This window comes from Microtus oregoni, unplaced genomic scaffold (assembly GCF_018167655.1).
Source record: "Microtus oregoni isolate MIOR12 unplaced genomic scaffold, Mior012 000008F_ref0000371, whole genome shotgun sequence".
NCBI lineage: Eukaryota > Metazoa > Chordata > Mammalia > Rodentia > Cricetidae > Microtus > Microtus oregoni.
In genome coordinates this window covers 22,620,445-22,643,715 of record NW_024543067.1, presented here as the reverse complement: position 1 = coordinate 22,643,715, position 23,271 = coordinate 22,620,445, and the positions used below count along the sequence as shown (strand labels likewise).

The 23,271-nt window shown below is 40.3% G+C and overlaps 1 pseudogene; it reads left to right on the top strand.

Annotated features, from left to right (window-relative positions):
- The first annotated feature begins 16,758 nt into the window (after positions 1 to 16,758).
- LOC121451704 lies at positions 16,759 to 22,358 on the top strand (annotated as a pseudogene).
- The last annotated feature ends 913 nt before the right edge of the window (positions 22,359 to 23,271 follow it).

The following is a 23,271-nucleotide window of genomic DNA, read 5'->3' as shown; positions in this document are numbered from 1 at the left end:
CAACAATGTTTGTCCTCAGGGTAAGGGACATCTATTAGGGGCTTATTATAAGTAGTATAGGGTTGGGGATTGGAGGTGAAAATTAGGTAGACTGAGGTGATGCTGCAAACAATCCCACACCAGTTCAGAATTAGGATAATAAAATGGTTATTTATTTAAGAAGAAAACTACAGATCACCATCCTAAACAACAGTCCTCACAGCACAAATAGGGACAGAATCCAGGAACTGGAAGAGGAGCCAGAAGCAAGAGACCAGGTTCACGGTTCCCACTGCTTTTTAAACTATAAAAGACCATAATGGTATCTTAAAGGCTATTGGCTGAAGGAGCAGAATATGTTCCCACAGTACCTCCCCATTTTGTTTAAATAAGAGAATTCCAAACCCAATACAAAACTATATGCACTAGGAACAGATATCAAGTATAATTAGAATTACAACAAGCATAAGCAATATTAATCAAGGAACATATGCTAAATGTTTTAATAAATATTCTATCCTATGGACTCTAAGTCTTGTATAGGAAATGGCTTGGCTATATCATAAGAGTACAGTAACTATGACTATCTAATCTTCAACCCCATCAAAGGCCTGAGAATGGAGATAGTACTACTTGAGCAGGAAGGAAATACAATCAAGTAGGTTCCAAAGTTAGCAATATATGACAGAGACAATTAGCTACCTGAAAAATCACCCAATGTTGAAGCAACCAAATTTGGCTAAGGTCTAGTGTAACTGACAGGCCATTTCCAGAGGCAGGAAAATTTTCAAAACTGTTTTACCCAGCCTTGGTAAGATTTGACAGTCCGGCTTATCCATTTCCAGATACAATGTAACTTGTCAGTGTTTGAGGCATGGTCAGTTCCTTGCCCAAAGGCCAGTTTTTGCCAAGAAGAAAACAAGCTCCAAGTAGAGTGTCTTCAGTGCTCAACATTCTCTTGTTTTTTGGTGCTGTCAGAAACAATCATGTCTCATGTCAACAGAACCCTAAATTATTTCAATGCCAGGTTCCACAGATCCTTGAAGTGGTTGAAGAATACCTATCTAGAAAGAATACAATCTCTAGGTTTCTAAAGAACCTAATTGATCTGACTGTATGTACAACAAACATGAACAACTATTGACATGTAATAATTAATACCTGTATAACTTAAAGAATAAAACTTCATGTAAAAATATTAAATAAGACACTTAAGGAAATGTTCAACATCCTTAGTCATTAGAGAAATGCAAATCAAAACAACTCTGAGATTCCATCTTACACCTGTAAGAATGGCCAAGATCAAAAACACTGATGCTGGAGAGGTTATGGGAGAAAGGGAACATTTCTTCATTGCTGGTGGGAATGCAAGCTGGTAGAACCACTTTGGATGTCAGTGTGGTTATTTCTCATCAAACAAGGAAACAACTTTCCTCAAGACCCAGTAATACCACTTTTGGGTATATATCCAAAGGATGCTCAATTGTGCCACAAGGACACGTGCTCAACTATGTTCATAGCAGCTTTGTTTGTCATAGCTAGGACCTGGAAATAACCTAAATTCCCCTCGACTGAAGAATGGAAAAGAAAAAAATGTGGTACATTTACACAATGGAGTACTACACAGCAGAAAAAAATAATGACAGCTTAAATTTTGCAGGAAAAATGATGGAGCTAGAAAATATTATTTTGAGTGAGGTAACTCAGACCCAGAAAGACAATGATTACATGTACTCACTCATAGGTGGTTTTAAAACATAAAGCAAAGAAAGCCAGCCTACAAACCACAATCCCAGAGACCTTAGACAACAACAAGGCCACTAAGAGAGACTTACATAGATCTAATCTACATGGGAATTAGAAAGTAGAAAATGGCAAGATCTGCTGAGTAAATTAGGAACATGAGGACCTTGGGTGAGGACTGAAGGGGGGAGGGGAGAGGCAGGGAGGGATGTGGAGAAAATTTAGAGCTCAATAAATATCAAAAAAATATTAAATAATCTGTAAACAAATGTGCAACAAATGAGGACAATGACTTAAAAATATAAAAAAATCTATAAGTATCTTGATCAGAGGTAGGAGGAATTTGTAATGCAATATGAAAATATACTCTAAAAGTTGTATAAATATACAAAATTTTCTACACTGAGGTAGAAACATGCATATATACAATCTGATAAAGTAACTGTATATATGTACAAATAATAAAATCAAAAGTAACAAATATAATTTGAACTTGTATCAATATACAAAAACTATTACCAAAGTAAATTATCCATAAATAATAACTCTCAAGTATTTATTACTCACTATTACTATCTTCTCCCCCCTTTTTTTGAACAAATATAGTTTTCTCCCCAACTCTCTATCTAGTACAAGTAATGATCAACAACCTCTAAACAGTGTTCTCAACCCTATGGACAAACTTTTTTTTTTTGATAGGGGATGTCGTCTCCTAGAATTACTTCTTGCTCTCAAGTGGGCAATGTACTTTTAATGGGATTCTGCAAAATTTAACTGGTGGTTAAGTTCCAAAATTACTGTCTAGTACTAGCAGTCAATAGTTTTTTTTTTTTCTTTCAAAGTTCTCATTTGAAGTTCTGGCCAGAATATGAGAAGGTGCACAATTTCAGCAGCTGGTACCAAAAACCGTCTTATAGTAGCACCATCTATATCATGATGTCGTTTCAACTAGGTGAAGTGGTTGCTGTGGGGCCCCATCTTCTTCCTGGAAACTTCAAAGGTTACTGCAGGAAAAGGAACTATAGGAAAATCTATTGTTCGTTATGGAAACTCAAATACAATTCATATAAACATATCTACAATGAATATGATATAGACTAAACAGGCATGGAGAAACTAATTTTTTTCCTAAAGTCTTCCTTCTGTCCTGATGAAGGAAGGTCATTGGCTAATAAAGGAACTGCCTTGGCCCATTTTATTGGTTAGAACATAGGTAGGTGGAGTAAACAGAACAGAAGGCTGGGAGGGAGAGGAAGTGAGGTCAGACTCCACAGCTCTCCTCTCTGGAGCAGACGCCTCAGAGAGACGCCATGCCCCACTCCCAGGCAGACGCATGCTATGAAGCTCCGACCCAGGATGGACATAGGCTAGAATCTTCCCGGCAAGACCGGTGCTACCGTTTATTAGAAATGGCTTGATCGGAATATCAGAATTAGCCAGTAAGGGCTAGATAGAAATGGGCCAAGCAGTGATTAAATGAATACAGTTTGTGTGTTGTTATTTCGGAGCATAAGCTAGCCAGGCTGCCGGGGTGCTGGGAATGCAGCCCTGCCGCTCATATTACTACAAATGGCGCCCGACGTGGTAGCAACAATTTCTCGGGTTTACTCTGCTTGCCAGAGGCAAGCAAGCGCCTCATCTAAGAGAGGCTTCCTGACTCAGCTTTAGCTGCAAAGCCTGCAGCTCATTAAGAGGTCCTGCCATGAAACACTTAAACGGTGTTGACGAAAAGCTGAACGCATGCTTTTCCGTTTTTAGCCGTAGCAGGAAAAAAGCTGTGCCGTTTAAAAATGCCGGCTTTCTGGGCTGTCCTGCCAGGGCAAACTCTGACTCTTTTACGCAGGTTTTTCGTGTGGTTTGCAAGCACAGGCTGCTGAAGCTCGCTTGCTGTCAGGGACCTTGAAATGCCCTAGAGTTGTGGCAGTAAACATGGCTACAGCCAGTACCTCAGCCATGAGGCTGGAAAGCTAAGGAATGGGCTGGATCCAGCCAGCAAAGGCACGCCTTTAGTCCTACTGAGATTGCTTGGTAAATTAAAGACTCATGTGGTCAGAAAAAGAGATATACAGTAAAGAGAGATTCAAAGACAGAGAAAATTTCTGAATGGTTTAAAGTGTGTTAAAAATATACGCAGACTAAAAGTTGAAGTTCTTAAAGTAAAAAACAAAAAAAGGAAGAGAGTTGTTGTGTGTGGTAGTACACACCTTTAATCCCAACACTTGGTAGGCAGAGGGAGCATGACCTCTGTGACTTCAAGGTGTGGTAGCACACGCCTTTAATCCCAATGCCTGGGAGGCAGAGACAGGCAGATCTCTGAGAGTTCAAGGACAGCCTGGTCTACAGAGTTACTTCAGGTCAAAGATATAGAGAACCTATCTCAAAAAGCAAAAAGTTTAAAGTAAAAATAAACAAAATAGAGGTTAAAATAAAACGAACAAAGATGGAAAATACACAGAGAATTTTGATACTGTATGCTATTATGCTCTCTTTAAATTATTTAAATGCTGAGGAAGGAGCAACAGCTGCTAAAAGATATTTGTTTATAAATGCTGCTGAACTAATCCAACATAGATATTTTGAATTTGGATCTAAGGATATGATACTTTGGAAAAGAGATTCTTCTTTTGTTTTCACAGAGGATCAGACCTTGTGGATTGCATTTATCCCGATATGGTATGATGGACCACATCCTCCTGAAGGGTTGTTGTGAACATCTTCAGAAAATTGCTTCGCTCAACTGCCAACTGAGATGAAACTAGCACACATGCTATACCACGAAAGACTTAATTAACGACGCCCCCATTCAGCAGGAAGAAGTTTGGAGAGAAAAAACTATGCCCATGTTCCCAAATATGGTTTATAAATGTTCTTTTACATTTAAAGGGGGATATGATATAGGTATGAATAATTTGTATTAGTATAGATTTTGCTTTATTGAAAGAGATTTACAGTCAATTTTGTTATATGTATATGTATTTCTGATCTTGATTAAGGTTTGCAACTGCTGGTATCATTCTCTTCTGCATCCCTCCATTCCATGGCTGCAACTACAACTGCTGACCAACAAAGATTATTACACCTACACCAATTTACTGACATTACCTAAAGCAGGAAAGTGAATTATGCCTGCCAAACCTTGACAAGACAGGGTAAGATGGTTTTGAAAATTTTCCTGCCTCTGGAAACAGTCTGTCAGTTACTCTAGGTCTTAGAAAAAGTTGGTTGCTCCAACATTGCAAATGTGACTTTGGGTGATTACCTACATAGCTAATAGTCTTTGTCCACTATTGCACATTTTAGAAGTTACTTAATTGCACTTCCTGCCTACTCAAATAATATTATCTCCCTTCTCGGGACTTTGATGGGGTTGAAGACTAAATAGTTTTAGGTACTTCCCTCCTATGACTTAGCCATGCCATTTCTAATACAAGACAGAATCCTTGGGATAGAAAAATTATTGAAACACTTAGCATATTTTTTTTGCTTAATATTGTTTATTTTGGTTATAATTCCAATTTTTATACTTGATATCTTTTTATACTGTATATAGTTTTGTATTGGGTTTGGAACTCTCTTTAGACAAAAGGGGAGGTGGTGAAGAAGAATCTCCTTCAGCCAATGACCTTTGACAGGCTGGACCAGGTTGGGCATGACCTTGGACACCAAAAAGCACATGGGTCCTAACACTGCTCACTCTCTCTCTCCCCACTCACCACACCTGGATGTTGGAGTCTGTTCCTGTTCTTTGTTGTCATCCATGAGTTCCCCTTTAATAAAGAACACCTTATTATACCCTATTCAGAGCTAGTATGGGATTACTTGATTTGAGTTCTCCCCATCTGACACATTTTTCTTCATCTCCTTTTGTTTTAATTAGAGTGAGAGGGACTGGCAGAACTCAGGCAAAATAATGGTGCATAGTAAACAAGGCCTTGTGGGACTGTGAAAGGCTCCAGGATAATAGATAAAGGGTCTTTTTATTTTAAATGAATTTTGTTCCCTAAACAAACATTTGCATTCTCTTTATAAGACATGTTTATCTTTGTTGGATGACAATATAAATATAAAAACCCAATCTGATGAAAGGATTTGCTGAGTGCTGTTTTCTTTGTACCCTGAATCTGGATATGGTCTTCCATCTGTTTTCATGTTTCCTCAGATATAAAATCTATAGTAATAGTAATGACAGGCATATGTATTTAAATTGTTCTGTCTTGAGAAAGTTCTGTGAAAGTTGTGCTCTGTTAATATTTAGTATGCGCTTACTGACATTTATTTACATGTTTTTCTAATCATGTTTTTCTGAACTCAAACATCCTTCCTTGAATCATTGCTTTCTTTGTTACATGCATGTATAACAGTACTCTGAAACAGAAGTGAAGTTCTCTGCAGCATTACTCTGTAGTTTGCTTTATTCTTTTTAGTTTTCAAATCCCAGGTCTTGAAGACAGATCTGAATAGGTGAATTAAGTTCATTTTGCTTTAAATATGAGTTCAGCAGCTGTTAATAAGGTTAAGAGACCACCCTCTGGAACAGAGTATAATTGCAGCGTATTATTTTTCTCATTTTTCAGCAACAAAATAGCTTATGAATGTGACTTTAGGAGGGAAAGGATTATTTTGGCTTAGAATTCCAGGCCACAGTCCATGATGGTGGAGGATCATGGAGTTAGGAACATACGGCAGCTGGTCATACTTGGATTTGCAGTCAGGAAGCAGAGAGGTGAATACCTAGTTTTCTTCTTATTCAATATGGGAACAGAGCAATGGGATGGTTCCACCTACGGCTAAGTAATACCCATCTCAGTTTTCCCTGTCTAGAAATACCCTCACAAGTAGACCTGGAATCTTATCTTCTGGGTGATTACATTTGTTGTCAAGTAGAACAATTAATGTTAACAATCATATAGGAAAGAAGGGAGAAGAGTCCCACCTTACAGAAGTACCCTGTCTGCATCATATATTAAAACAATGTGAATGATTTCTGATTACTTACTGGGACTTTCTTCTTAGTAAGAAAATGAAAAAGGCAGACCATAAGCAAAAACGTTATACTAGAAATTTCAATTCCACTTCGAGAAAGGACAATATTTTGAATATAAATCTCTCTATACTCTCTCATTATTTTAAACAAAAGTCACTATTGCAGTTCTTACATTGCTTTCATGTCTGGTTATTGTTATAGTTTCACAGGCATTCATTATATAATATATATATATATATATATATATATATATATATATATATATATATCTTACTATTTGCCTTATTCTCTTACTTTAAAATATGCTAAGGAAAATACATAATATAGAAAAAAGCAAATGACTTCTGTAAAATAGATTTTTTATACATTTTTATTGATATTTATTGAGCTATACATTTTTCTCTGCTCCCCTTCCTGGCTCTCCTCACCCCATTAAATGCTCCCTCATTCAATCCTCCCCCAAGGTCCCCATGCTCCCAATTTAATCAGGAGATCTTTTCTTTTTCTACATTCTACTTCCCATGTACATTAGATCTATATAAGTCTCCCTTAGTGTCCACATTGTTGTCTAAGTTCTCTGGGATTGTGGTTTGTAGGCTGTCTTTCTTTGATTTATGTTTAAAAATCACCTATGAGTAAGTACATGTTATAATTGTCTTTATGTGTCTGGGTTGCCTCACTCAAAATAACCCTAACCCTAACCCTAACCCTAACCTTAACCCTAAACCCTAACCCTAACCCTAAACCCAAATCCTAACCCTAACCCTAAACCCTAACCCCCTAATCCTAACCCTAACCCCCTAACCCTAACCCTAACCCTAAACCCTAACCCTAACCCTAATCCCCTAATCCTAACCCTAACCCCCTAACCCTAACCTTAACCCTAAACCCTAACCCTAACCCTAACCCTAAACCCAAATCCTAACCCTAACACCTAATCCTAACCCTAACCCTAACCCTAAACCCTAACCCTAACCCTAACCCTAACCTTAACCCAGGGTAGAGAATGGACTCATTTGTCAGAGTTAAACAGGGTCAGAGAGAACCCTTTATTAATATTTTACAAAGATTAACTGAGGCTGTACAAATGGGGATATCTGATCCAGAAACAATACGTATAATGATTGAGTCTTTGGCTTATGAAAATGCAAATGTGGAATGCAAAATTATTTGGGGCCCTTTCAAGCTTATATCAGCGCCCTTGGAAAAATGGGTCTTGCATACACTCAATGTTGATACATTTGATTATGGCACTGAAGCATGGGTAGAAGAAGCAATTTCCAATGGTAAAAGGAGTCACCAGAATACCAAATATTTTAATTGTGGCAAAATTGGTCATATGAAAAGGTATTGTAGACAGCAGATTTTCAGAAATAATAATAATAATAATAATAATAATGATGATGATGATGATGATGATGATGATGATGATGATGATGCATCTTTCAGAACTCTTAATAATAATGCATCTTCTAGAAGTAACAGAAATAGGAAAACTCAGCCTTCAGGTTTATGTAGAAAATGTGGAAAAGGCAGACATTGGACGAATGAATGCAGGTCTACAAGAGATAGACAAGGCAACCTGATACAGTCGGGAAACGTGAGGGGGGGGCCTCATAGGCCCCCATAGCAAACATGGTTCAGTCATTTCCAGTTTCTGCAGAGAATGTGCCTCATCAGGACAATTAGGATGCCCCATGCCTACTGTTACAAAGCAATAAAGATCAGAAAGATAAGTTACGTGTGTTTTGGCAAACTTCTATAAATGATCAAAGACCTAAACTGAGAGTGTGTGTAAATGGCATTTTTATTGCTGGCCTGCTGGACACAGGTGCTGATGTAAGTATCATTACCCCAGAATCTTGGCATCTGTATTGGCCCCTTCAGAATGTAAATGTTCAGCTCCTGGGAATTGGAACTCTATCTCAAGTAAGGCAGACCACGAGATGAGTTGAATGTATAGGGCCAGAGGGACAAATAGGAAAATTAAGGCCATATGTAGCCAATATCGCAATGAATTTATGGAGTCGTGACCTATTACAACAATGGAATACCAAAATTAACATTCCTGCTACTTCTAGAGCCTATATTTCTGAGAATAATATTAAAAGATATTACAAACGGAGAAAACCAGCCATTCAGGCTGTACAAGAACAAGCAATTGATGTCCCTTCAGAGATACCAACAGCCTTGCCTCTAAAATGGTTGACTGAGAAACCAATATGGACAAAGCAATGGCCTTTAGCTGAGGAAACGTTACAGGCTTTAGAACAGCTGGTACAAGAACAATTCGATGCTGGACATGTAGAAGAATCTAACAGCCCTTGGAATTCTCCTGTATTTGTGGTTAAGAAAAAAACAGGTAAATGGAGAATGGTGACAGATCTCAGGGCCATCAACAAGGTTATTCAACCTATGGGCCCTCTACAATCTGGAATTCCTTTGCCCTTATTACCAAAAGGATGGCCTCTCATAGTTATTGATTTAAAGGATTGTTTTTTCACTATACCTTTGCAAAAAGAAGATAGAGAAAAATTTGCCTTCACAGTGCCTACTTATAACAATTCTCAACCTTCGAGGAGGTACCACTGGACCGTCCTCCCCAAGGGTATGTTAAATAGCCCCTCCCTGTGCCAATATTTTGTGAACCAACCATTACAAATAATACGCAAGAAATTTCCCAAATCTATAGTATACCATTACATGGACGACATTTTGTTATCCGATTCAAACATGGGCACCTTGAACAGACTGTTTGAAGAAATAAAGATACTTTTACCTAAATGGGGATTGCAAATCGCTCCTGAAAAGATTCAGAAGGGAGATTCTGTTAATTATTTAGGTTATAAAATAGGTTTGCAAAAAATTAAGACACAAAAAGTACACATTAGGAGAGATCGCCTACGGACTCTTAATGACTTTCAAAGACTGTTAGGAGACATTTCCAGTCTACGACCAGCTATCAGAATAACCTCTGAACTAATAATTCATTTGAAAAAATCCTTGGATGGTGATAAACATTTAAACAGTCCCAGAGAATTAACAGCTGAAGCAGAAAAGGAACTGACAATGATTGAGGAAAAATTACAACAGGCACACGTGGACAGGGTGAATCCAGAGCTCAATTGTATTCTCATCATACTACCATCAAAAATTTCTCCTACAGGAATTTTAATGCAGAGAGATGATATTATTTTGGAATGGATCTTTTTACCACATAAACCAAGTAAGAAACTGAAAACTTATGTGGAAAAAGTCTCTGAGTTAATTATAAAAGGTAAGCTGAGACTTCATCAACTAGCAGGCATAGACCCAGCAGAAATTATAGTGCCTTTCACTGTTGATGAACTAAAGAAATTATGGGAAAATAATGAACCATGGCAAAGAGCTTGTGCTAACTTTTTGGAAGACATTAATAACAACTATCCAAAAAGCAAGAAGCTTAACTTCATAAAGAGAACTTCTTGGATTCTTCCTCGAATCGTCCATGATGCTCCAATAACTGGAGCCCATACATTCTATACTGATGCCAATAAATCACGGAAGGCAGGTTACAAATCAGACGACTTGGGTAAGGTGGAACAAAGTCCTTATAATTCTGTCCAGAAGGTGGAATTATATGCCATTCTTATGGTGCTAAGGGATTTTAAAGAACCTATTAATATAGTCACTGATTCACAATATGCAGAAAGTTAATTTACATATTGAAACTGCTGAATTTATACCTGATGATACAGAACTAACCTCATTGCTTCTCCAGGTTCAAGATTTGATCAGGAACAGGCTTTGCCCTATGTACATAACACACATCCAATCCCATTTGGGTCTGCCATGTCCTCTAGCACAAGGTAATGCAGAAATTGATCAATTATTGATTGGTAGTGTGCTACAAGCCTCTGAATTTCATAAAAAAACATCATGTTAATAGCAAAGGTTTGAAGAAAGAGTTTTCAATTACATGGCAACAAGCTAAGGAGATTGTAAAGAAATGCCCTACTTGCTCTTTCTATAACTAAACGCCACTGCCTGCAGGGGCTAATCCAAAGGGCACCCAAAGGAATGAAATCTGGCAGATGGATGTGTTCCACTTTGCAGAATTTGGCAAATTAAAATATGTTCATCACACCATTGACACTTATTCAGGCTTTCAGTGGGCAACTGCTTTAAGTTCAGAAAAAGCTGATTCAGTAATCACTCATTTATTAGAAGTCATGGCTATCATGGGTATACCTACACAAATGAAGACGGATAATGGTCCTGCTTATGTCTCTAGGAGAATGAAACAGTTTTTTGATTATTACAATATCAAGCATGTTACAGGTATACCATACAAACCTACAGGTCAAGCAGTCAAAGAAAGATCAAATCGAACTATAAAGGATATGTTGAACAAACAGAAACGGGTGGAAAATACCCCCAGAAATAGGTTACATAATGCTTTGTTAACCTTGAATTTTCTCAGCGCTAATGAGAAGGGAACAACGGCTGCAGAAAGACATTGGATAATGGAAAAGTCTACTGAACTAAATCAACCAGTTTATTTCAAGGATGTGCTGACCTCACAATGGAAGCCAGGAGATGTGCTGCATTGGGGAAGGGGTTTTGCTCTTATCTCCACAGGTGAGGAAAAATTGTGGATACCGTCAAAATTAATAAAGGTTTGGTTTGAAGAAGAGAAGCCACTTGGAAAAGAAAAATAGCAATTCATTCACAAGGATGGTGAGCATACTGATGGTAAGAAATACAGATAGGTTGGGGGCAGGGTTCTTTTCTTATATCCATAGGAAAATACTCATCTTCAAAGAAATTAAGGGACCCTGAATATTTAATTACTGATGGATGGACACATTTTTGTAAGTATAATTTTTATATATATATGTCTTATTAAACATTTCTTTATTAATACGTAGAGCTGGTTTTGAAGTTGGACTCTGGCTCAGTCCCTCTCCAATTCCAAGCCTGTTAGTAAGAGAAAAACCCAGAGTTTCTGGAGTTTCTGTCTTATGTCAAGAGCCATGAAATGGGATAGAAAGAAATATGAGTTTAGAAAACATCTTTGATTTTCTCCATATCTATCATACTTTTCATTGAATATATCTATCATGCCTTTCATTGAATATATATATGTATGTCTATATATGTCCATATGCTTAATGTTTAAGTTTTTCACAATGAACAATGAGTTTTTCCTGAAGTGACATTTGAAGTTTCCAGGAAGAAGATGGGGCCCCACAACAACAACTCTACCTGGTTGATATGACATCATGATACTGATAGCACTACTACAAGACCTGTTTTGGATACCAGCTGCACAAGACGATCCCAACTTGGTTAGCTGAAATGGTGCACATCTTGTACAACATTCTGGCCAGACCTCCACAAAATACTCAGAGACTATTTGCAATTTTAAAAGACATTGATCTTGAAATTTAACCATCATTTTACTTTCACAGGATCCCCCAAAAAGAACGTCGCCCCCATGACAGTTGGAAGTAATTCTAGAGGACGACGTCCCGTCTCCCAGTAAAGTTTACCCCTGGGTTTAGGGACATCATTTAGGGGTTGGGAGGTTGGGGGAGGAATTTTATAAGCTCAGGGATCATTTTGAAAAAAAAAAGAGGGAATGATGGGATAATAGATTTATAATTGTGAGTTACTGCTTTTAGACAAATATATTGGTATCGATTCTTGTATATTGATACAAAGTTAAATTATATTGACTATTGTATGCATGCATGTTTCTATCTCTGTTCAAAACATTTTTTTATGTATCGACGTATATTGTATTGATAAATATATATTGTATATATTTACCATATTGCAGTGTAAATTTCTACCTCTGATTAAGATACTTATATAATGTTTGTGTATTAAAATATATTTACCATATTTAATGTATATTTGTACAGTGTTTATATTTTGAGGTCATTATCCTCATTTGTTACACAGTTGTTTCTTGTCTTAGTCTTTAAGTTAGATAGATATTGAGAACTATATAGACAAATAGTCATCTAAGTTTGTCATTTATAATTAGACTAATCAGGTTTTCTAGATATATAGAGATTATACTCAGTATAGATAGATAATCTTCGACCTCTTCAAAGAGCTGTAGAAAATGGCCTTTAATCTAACTCAGAGTTTCGTGATAGTGAGACACAATTGCTCCTGGCAACACCGTTCTATTCCCGAGAGAATGTTGAGCACCAAAGACACTCCACCTGGAGCCTTTCTATTTGGCAGAACTGACCTTTGGGCAAAGAAATGCCCATACCTCAACCACTGACAAAGATACAGAGCATGCATCAATGGATAAAACAGGACTGTCATATCCTGCCAAGACAGGGTAAGATAGTTTTGAAAAGTTGCTTGCCTCTAATAATGGTATGTCAGTTATGTTAGGCCTTAGCCAAAATTGGTTGACTCAACATTGCAAACGAGACTCTGGGTGATTGCCCAGGTAGTCAGTTGTCTCTGTCAATTGTTGCACATTTTGGATATATCTCGTTTGTTGAGTAGTGTTTATTCCCTTCTCAGATCTTTGACAGAGTTGAAAATTATATAATTGTAGTTACTCTCTACATTATTTGGACTCCTTGAGATAGAATGTTTAGCAAAGCTTTTGTTCTCAATATTGTTTGTTATATTTATTATTTGTTGTTATTGTATATAGTTGTATTTGGTTTGGTTCTGTCTTATTTAGACAAAAAGGGGAGATGTAGGGATAAGTCCCGCCCCTTGGGGGGCGTGTTCACCTCGGGCTAATGTTTGCCTATAAATTTGGCGAGTGTGCTCCCAGCCGTCCCTTCTGCTTTCCTGGTCTCCGCAGGAACGGTCGTTCTGTAAGTCTATTTCGCCATTAAAGCTGTATATATATTTTTACAATCTGTCTGCATTTGTTTACGCCGTTACAGTTTCCAGGCTTTTGCCTGGAACATAGGAGTTCCAAAAAACTGTAAAAACTGACAAAGGGCCAACCTACAACAGCACTGCTAATTTTTGCTGAGTTCTCCATTTCTTATAAAACAGGAATACCCTATTCCTCAAGAACAAGCCATAGGAGAGTGAGCACAACATAAGCTCAAAGCCTATTTGCATAAAACAAAAAAGGGGTAATATGATTGCACCCCCAGAGACCATTTGTCTTTTATTTTATACATTTTCATTTTTTTGACTGTTGATGCTCAATCTCATACTGCTTCGACTGGCATTGGTGGCCAGATTCTTCCAGGATGCCTCATGTCACATGGAAGAATCTAGCAGATGGCACCTGGTATGGTCCAGATCCTGTACTGGTGTGGGGAAGAGGGGCTGTTTGTGTTTTCCCGCAGGATACTGACAGTCCAATATGGGTACCTGAGCATCTGGTGCATGCTGTGGATTTTTCTGTCCAGAAGCCTAAAGACAGTACAGAGCCAAGAGATCAAATAGACACCGGCTTGTCAACTGAAGAGTTGCTGGGATCCTGAGGAGCTGGCTGTGGTGGTCCAAGTGCTAAGGATTATTCCTCTATAAACCCTTCCCATGATTATGGCAGTCATTGCTGTGGCTGCCAGAGGGGCTATGGCTGCTAGATTTTTCATTAGTCAGTTGCTTCTGCTAGCACAATGGATACCTTCTCAGGGCAGGTTGCAAATGCCTTGGCCATCCAAATTGAGCTAAATTTACAAATGAATATTACAGTTAATTATGTATTGGTTGTGGTTGAAGAACGCTGCTAGGTTATACAGTAAAAGGCTTATTGCTGTTATTCACTGACTCTGGAGTGCACTATTTAAAAATTGGCTCTTGAGATTATTCTAGTTAACTATACCAGAGTTCCTCCCACCAGTGCTGAGACCTTACTTAAGGGCTCCAATTTGCGGGCAGACTTATTAAGGACTGAGCAGGCACAGCCTCCTTAAGGAGTGCTTATAGGTGCTGGAGCATCATCTTCATATTTTCACGGTGCCAGAGCCAAAGGCAAGCTCAGGTAAATCTCTTATGTGTTCTTTCAATCTCCAGGCCCTTGCCTGACTCACGTACTGTACAGTGGTGCACCAACTGTACTGAGAGGGTAACACAGAATCAGGTGTTATACCAGTATCGGGGTCTCAGAGATCAAACCAATGTCATCAGACTTGGCAACAGGAGCCTTTGCCCACTGGGCCATTTTGCTAACACTTGACCAAAACTTCCTGCACAGTATTTATTTAACTAGTTTTTCCTCCTAATAAACACATTGCTCAATTGTACATGCTTCTGCCTCTTCATCTGTGTAATGCCTGTAAGACTGTTTTTATTGTTGTGTTTTATAATTTATAATTTCATCTTTAGTCAGATATCATGGGTATTGGCAGTATATATTTGGCAGGAAATTGGGTCCCCCCACCCCACACACAATCCTCTTTCTTCCATCTCTAAATTCAGGCAAGTGGTTGGTAATGTCAGGCTTTAGAAAGAAGAGCACAGGAGTAACAAAAGAGATGTCTTGATGGGGGGGGGGCATTTTGGGGTTAGGGAAAAACATGGTGCCAGGGAAACTCTCAGAAACCCACAAAAATGACCACTTCTAAGACTCCTAGCAATGGTGGAGATGGTGCCTGAACTGGCCATCTACTGTAAGCAGATTGGTGACTTCCTAAATGGCATCAGAGATACTCTATCCAGTAACTGATTGAAGCAGAGGCAGAGATCCACAGAAAAGCGCTTTGCTGAGAGTCTTGAGGAAGAAAGGGAGGAGGGATTGTACTAACCAAGGGGGTCTTGATGGGGGGGGGGGACCCACAGAGACAGCTCATGGATTCTGAACCAACAGTCAGAGAGCCTGAATGGGACTGACCTAGGCCCTCTGCATGTGTATGACCATTCTGTATCTGGGTGTCTTAGTAAGGCTTCTAACAGAGCAGAACTTCCCCTGGTAACTTGATGGATTCCCTGGCCCTGGCAGGGGAGGAGCTCGGACCTGTCTCAACTTGATGGCCATGCTTTGTGCAAGCCCATAGGAGCCCTGTCCCTTTCTGAATGGAGATGGAGGAGGAGTAGATGGGGAGGGAGATAGATGAAAAATGAAGGGGACAGGAGGGGGGAGGGAAATTTCTTGGTATGTAAAATAAATTTTAAAATGTTATTTAAATAAAAGAAAATAGAGAAGAGCACAGGCTTCTTTATAATGGAATAAGGGTGAGAATATCTAAGAATAAAAGATAAATTAGGAACCACTGATGGATTTTAAAATCCGAGAGCACATACACATTGTTAGGTGAAAAGAAAAATTGGATAGAACACAAATGTGGGAGAAGTTTTACAAATGGAAGCGGCAGGAAGGATCAACTGCTGCTCAGGAGGAACAGAGATACAGAAAGCAGGTACATTGTGGATTCTGAATGTTGAATTTGCAGAAGAAAGGTTGCCCCTAAAGGGAACCTGGCATCAGAGGGGACTGCTTCTGATGGGGACACAAAGCGGACTAACACAAAACAGTGTCACCTTACACAGAACAGAGAGGAGCCAGCTAAACAGGTCATCAGAGAAAGCAGGAGACATTGACAGAGTAGGAGGCAGGGAGGCAAAAACAATTGATGCAGTCATTCTTTCCAAGTAAGGTCAAGGACAAAACACGGCACAATGAGTCCCCAAAGTGACCCGGTAAGGAGGGTCCATAAGGTGAAGTTACAGTATAAAATGGCTGAAGACTCAAAGAGACAGAGAGACCAGAGAGGACCAGACAGGAAAGCTGAAATTTTAGATAAGAAAATCAAGCTGGCCGGGCGGTGGTGGCGTACGCCTTTAATTCCAGCACTTGGGAGGCAGAGGCAGGCGAATCTCTGTGAGTTCGAGGCCAGCCTGGTCTACGAGAGCTAGTTCTGGGACCTGCACCAAAGCTACAGAGGAACCCTGTCTCGAAAAAAAAGAAAGAAAGAAAGAAAGAAAGAAAGAAAGAAAGAAAGAAAGAAAGAAAGGAAGAAAGAAAGAAAGAAAGAAAGAAAGAGAAAGAAAATCAAGCTGGGTTTCACTTTCTGTCGGGCCTGGAAGAAAGTACCCCATTAGAACCTAAGTGGGAAGGAATATTGCACATGGCATTGAGGAGACCAAAGACTGTAAAACACCCACAAGAACAAGTTCTGTCAGACTGCGGAGTGCCCAGCGCTGAGTGGAACCAGGCCACATGTCTGTGTGACTTTCTCCTGCAGTGTTTGGCAGCCTGGGACTGGGAGGCCAGAAGGTAGATGACTGTACTTACCCATTCTTGGGAATTAGAATGGCAGCTCTTGGGCACGCGAGTGTGACAATCTGATAAAATGACTGACCCTAACGTCAAGGCTGCTTAGGCAAGCAAATGAAGCCCGAAGAGGGACTGACGATCTGCGACAGTGGTGTGCTATCAAGGGATGGGAAGTAATAATGAGACGGAGAACCAGATTTCATTAGCAGTGGAGACATGTGAGACTTCTAATGACAGGCATTTGTGTGCAGAGTCTGTTGCAGTTTGTATTGGAACTGGACGGGAAGAGAAAAGTCACAATGTGATAATTCTAGAATTAAAGATTTGGGGTATGGTTGACCTCATCCAAAGCCACATAATCAATGCCTTCAATTTAATTATATGAATAGTAAAGCCGGGCAATGGTGGCACACACCTTTAATCCCAGCACTCGGGAGGCAGAGGCAGGTGGATCTCTGTGAGTTTGAGACCAGCCTGGTCTACAAGAGCTACTTCCAGGACAGGCTCCAAAACCACAGAGAAACCCTGTCTCGAAAAACCAAATAATAATAATAATAATAATAATAATATGAATAGTAGCACACAGTGTAAGCTTTGTCTAACTAAATAGTCAAAAAGATTCAAGTGTCCATCTGTCTTTACCTTTTGATTGATTATAGGAGGACTAAGCTGTATGAGCTATAATTAGTCCTATTTTTTTCTTCTTTTTATTTTATTGAACTATACATTTTTCTCTGTTCCCCCCCTTTCCTGTCCCCTCCCCTGCTGACTGCTGAACTTACCTAAAGGTGAGATGATCCTTTGAGGTCCCTGCTTCATAAAAGAGTCTGCTAGACATTCTGCAGGATATAGAAGAAAAAAAAGGGACAAAGAAACTGCCAATATAGATGAAACTGTCATATTTTCCTGCTTCATGAAAAGTCTGCTGGATATTATGGGTCTGTAGACTGAAGATGGATGTCCCAATGGTACAGAAAAACTTTGGTTGACTTTCAAGGCAGCGAGATGTCTGTTTATTCTAGAGCTTTGGAAGTTGTTTACAATGCATCTCCTGTTTACTTAAGTAATATTATATCCTTCTGGAGTCTTTGATGGAGTTGAAGAATTTATAATGATAGTTATTTTTCCTGAGTTATGATAATAGATAAAGTAAATATAAATATTGTAACTGTAATTTTTGCTTGATACCTCTTATATGTAATTTTACTATGTTAAAGTTATAACCTTCATTTTTATTTAAACAGAAAACAGGAGGTGATGTGGAAGTCCCTTCTATGTGTTGTAATTGCCATTAATGAATAAAGAAACTGCTTTGGCCTGCTGATAACACAGAACTTAGGTAGGTGGGGACGACTGGACTGAATGGGGAGAAAGAAGGATGGAGTCAGAGAGACGCCATGGAGCTGCTGGAGTCAAACATGCTGAGTCTTTGCTGGTAGACCACAACATCGTGGTAATAAACAGATTAATATAAATGGGTTACATTAAGATGTAAGAGTTAGCCAATAAGAAGTTAGAGCTAATGGGCCAAGCAGTAATTTAATTAATACAGTATCTGTGAGGTTATTTCGGGATGGGAGGCTGGGATGTACAGATGGCCTGCTGCTACTCTCTGTTGTAACTACCACCAATTTGTAAAGACCTTTTATTCCATGAACAAGGTTCATGACTAACAGTAGCTAACTGACATAGACAGATGTTTAGAAATCATTTGACATACATACCATAGCTATTTAACCAAACAATAGAAGTTAACTCCTGGCTAGGATCTATGACAGCTGTATACATGTTTATTTTTTTATATATTCTCTCTTGGTTCACAGTACAAAGCTTAGGCATTTCATGTAATGGCTGTAGAAACAAGTGCAGTCTTCACTCATAAATATCTAACATAAAACCAATACCCTCTCCTGTGATATTTTTGCTCTCCTTGACCAAGAGGATAAAACCACTCCTAAACATGCTCATTTGTGGAGTATACTCATGAGTGAGTATATATAAGATTCTACTTTAAAGAAAAACTATATTAGGCACATGTAGTAGAAATCTTGCTTAGCTCAAAGTCATGAAGAACATCTATAAAAATATTTCAGTAAGGTACTGAATTCCCCTGAGTGAGCATAGCTTGGACCAAGAAAACATACTTTCAAGGTACAGTCTTAACAGAGAAGTATGCTCCTGAAGTGCTTGCCTTGCTTAGTCACTAATGCAATTAGTAAGCTAAAAGGAAGCCTGGTCATATATTGTGACTCTAGCTAAGCTCATCATCATGATTGTGAGGTAATCTGAAAGGACAGGCTTTACAATAAGAAAAGAATAGTTCTGAACTCAAGACCAATGGATGCAATGGCCTTAAGCATGTTATTTTACCATTCTGACTTAAGAAATCTTTATAAGAAGAATATTGTCCTCTTGAAGGCAGTGTCCTGTATCTCTTCAAAAAAGACTGTTGGCCACAGAACTTCTACCTGGAAGCATGCTTTAAATATGGCAAAACCAGCTATGAAGCAAGAAACTGCTTAATCTTTAAACCAAGGACAGGACCCTGTCAAGACTCCACAACAGTACATTGGAGGATCCATTGCTCCATTTTGTTAAGTCAAGTAGGTCACTCTCCCCAAATTCCTACCCACAGGAATGTCTGTCAGATCTTCTGAACTCAGAATCTAAAGACAGTTACTGCTTCTGGATCTTTGGTCCCACAATAACCACGGAGAAATTTGGGACTTCCTAGGTAGTTGGAAATCTGTCTCACTTATGCTTATCCTTCTCAGATCTGATGGCATTGGATGAGTAGGATACTGATAGCCTTAGCAGTTTAGCAGCATTCCCCTGACCCACACCCCCTCAAGGCTACAACCAGCTTGGTAGCTCTTGGTTCATTAGTCATTTCCTTTTTTTTTTTTTTTTTTTTTTTTTTTTTTTAGTTTTTCGAGACAGGGTTTCTCTGTAGCTTTGGAGCCTGTCCTGGCACTAGCTCTTGTAGACCAGGCTGGCCTCAAACTCACAGAGATCCGCCTGCCTCCGTCTCCCAAGTGCTGGGATTAAAGGCGTGAGCCACCACCGCCCAGCTAGTCATTTCCTCTTAAGAGTACAGACAGGGGGCACCATTATCTGTTAACTTTTATTAACACCTTTAGAGGATGGATGTATTCACCACCTCTGTTGAAGTAGGAGATAGGATGCCTCAAGTACTTCTGAAGAACACATCATCCATCTATTTGGCATGCTACCTCCCGCTCCCAAGCTCCTGGGACATCAGTGCTGGTACCACCTTTCCACACTAGAGCAGACACCTATCGAGCAACTGGGACCTAGTTTTCCAAACATGTCCCAATAAAGAGCACACCTACTCTCATGTCTCTTTCAGCCTTGTCTCTTTTGTACAACCAGGGTACTTAAATGTTCCATTCTTTTTTATTTATTTTTATTTTTTATTTATTAGTTTATTATGTATTCAGTGTTCTGCCTGCATGCATCTCTGCAGGCCAGAAGAGGGCACCAGATCAGATGGTTGCAAGCCACCATGTGGTTGCTGGGAATTGAACTCAGGACCTCTGGAAGAACCTCTGAGCCATCTCTCCAGCCCATCTGTTCCATTCTTTCTGCCAGTCTTCTTTCTTCCCATGGCTAGCCCAGTTCATAGGGCTGGTGATAATCTATAGTTTCCTTACCAGCCTTTCTTCTTACCCTCCTTAAGGAACAGATGCCTAAGGTCTCTAGGATGACAATTAGCTGCTTTTCCACTCGTATCACCTGATAAGCCTGGGCCCACAGACTCCTATCTACCCCTTCCCCATGTTGTCCCATGCCTCCAGGAATTAGTCAGACTTGAATGTGTACCCATATACCCAAGAACTCTGGGATGTTTATGTGGAAGCTCCACCCAGCCTCATTCCTCCCATTCTAGACCCCGTCCCCTCAGAAAGCCTGTCAAGGGTCAGTTCCTCCCCGGACAAGCACAGGACCATGCTTACAATACTTATGATGCAATAACCCACCTGCCTCGTGGTTACCCCTCGTGGTATTCTACTTCCTTACTGAGGCCACCCAGGAGCTGCTTTGCACATTAACCCTAGACTTTTAATTCAGCTTGATCTGATTTATTCCATCTACAGAGAGACTTAATACCGGAGTATGGAAACATTTCAAGTATAAATAAGAAATTATTACATGAAGGTTTTTAAAACAATTGGATGTTATTTTAAGAAAAATGTATTCTTTAATGTGTCTTTTTACTGAAATTGCTAGATAGCTAATTTACAGTGTGTTTTCACCACAATTCCCAGGTATCTAGTTAAAAAATAGCAGGTTTGGAGGGAGAGAGGTTTAAGCCGTCCCTAGGTGAGCACTCCTTCCGTCAGGCCCCCGGCCTGGGGTGTCTGCTTTCCCTATGGCTGGACACCTGGTGGGAGTGATGGGTCCGGAGGGCTGGAGCCCGGCTGGTGGACCCTCGGACTTGGATAAGCTTCCAAGGGCCTCCAGGTGAGCCTGGAATCAGGCCAGGGGTTGTTGGGCCAGGCTCAGAGGTGTTGGGGATCTCCCCTTATCCCCTGCCGTATGAATTCTGTGGAGGGATGGCATACTGTGGACCTCAGGCTGGACTGGGCCTAGTGCCCCAAGTTGGCCTGGAGACTTCGCAGATTTGAGGATCAGGAGGAGCAGGAGCGGAGAGCAACTCGGACGGGTCCTCCCCTGAGCCCGGCACTGTCCACCCCCATGCGGTGAAGTTGGAGAAGGTGGAACCAAGTCCCGAGGAGTCCCAGGACATGAAAGATCTGCAGAAGGAGCTAGAGCAGTTTGCCAAGGTGCTGAAGCAGAAGAGGATCACCTTAGGGTACTCTCAGGCCGACGTGGGGCTCACCCTGGGTGTTCTCTTTGGAAAAGTGTTCAGCCAGACCACCATCTGCCGTTTTGAAGCGCTGCAGATCAGCTTCAAGAACATGCAAGCTGCGCCCCCTGCTGGAGAAGTGGGTAGAGGAAGCCGACAACAACGAGAACTTTCAGGAGCTATGCAAAGCAGAGACCTAGGTGCAGGCTGGAAAGAGAAAGCAGAGGAGCATTGAGAACAGCGTGAGGGGGAACCTGGAGAGCATGTTTCTTCAGTGCCCGAAGCCCACCCTACAGCAGATAAGCATTATCGCCAAGCAGTTCGGCCTGGAGAAGGATGTGGTCCGAGTGTGGTTCTGTAACCGTCGCCAGAAGGGCAAACGATCAAGCGCTGATTATTCCCAACGAGAAGAGTATGAGGCTGCTGGGTCCCCTTTCCGGGGGGGGGGGGGGGAAGAGGGGGTTGTATCTTTTCCTTTACCCCCAGGGCCCCATTTTGGTACCCCAAGCTATGGGAGCTCCCACTTTACCACACTCTACTCTGCGGTCCCGTTTCCTGAGGGCGAGGCCTTTCCTACTCTTCCCGTCGCTGCTCTGGGCTCTCCCATGCATTCAAACTGAGGTGCCAGCCCTGCCTGGGGATGAGATGAGCTGAGGCGAGGGAGAGGTAGATAGAAACTGGAGCCACCACAGCTTTGGGGGTGAAGCTCCTTTACTGAGGAGGGGTCGCAAGCACAAAAAGGGTGGGGAAGATGAAGTTCAGTGATGCTGTTTTGATCGTGAGCCTGTCACTCATTTTGGTCTTAAATAATAAATAAAGCCTGGGACACATTGGATGGCAAAAAAAAATATATATATATCAGGTTTGAAAGCTATAGAAGACTGGATTCCTGCTTAACTATGCTTTGGATATAATACCATGTGTTCTTTTTAACACTTAACTTTTTTTTAAATTTATTTATTTATTCAGGATTTCTGCCTCCTCCCCGCAACCGCTTCCCATTTCCCTCCCCCTCCCCCGATCAAGTCCCCCCCCCTCATCTGCTCGAAGAGCAACCAGGGTTCCCTGACCTGTGGGAAGCCCAAGGACCGCCCACCTCTATCCAGGTCTCCTAAGGTGAGCCTCCAAACTGCCTAGGCTCCCTCAAAGCGATGCCCTTCAACGGAAGAATGGATGAAGAAAGTATGGAATATATACATATTAGAGTATTACTCAGCAGTAAAAATCAAGGACTTCTTGAATTTTGCATACAAATGGGTAGAAATAGAAAACACTATCCTGAGTGAGGTAAACACTTAACTTTTTAAAGAAGAAAGAAGCATCAAATTATCACTCCATGGATTTTAAAATATTATGATCGATCGCCAGTAATCTCCTTGACAAAAGCGTCATGCAGTTCATAATACCTTCTGACAAGAACTCCAGAGAGGTTCACTCGCACAACTAAAGAAGCCTATGAGTAGGAGAAAATCAAGTTTTACATCCTGATCAGAGCGGCGTGACTCCAGAGGGAGAAAATAAACATGATGCATG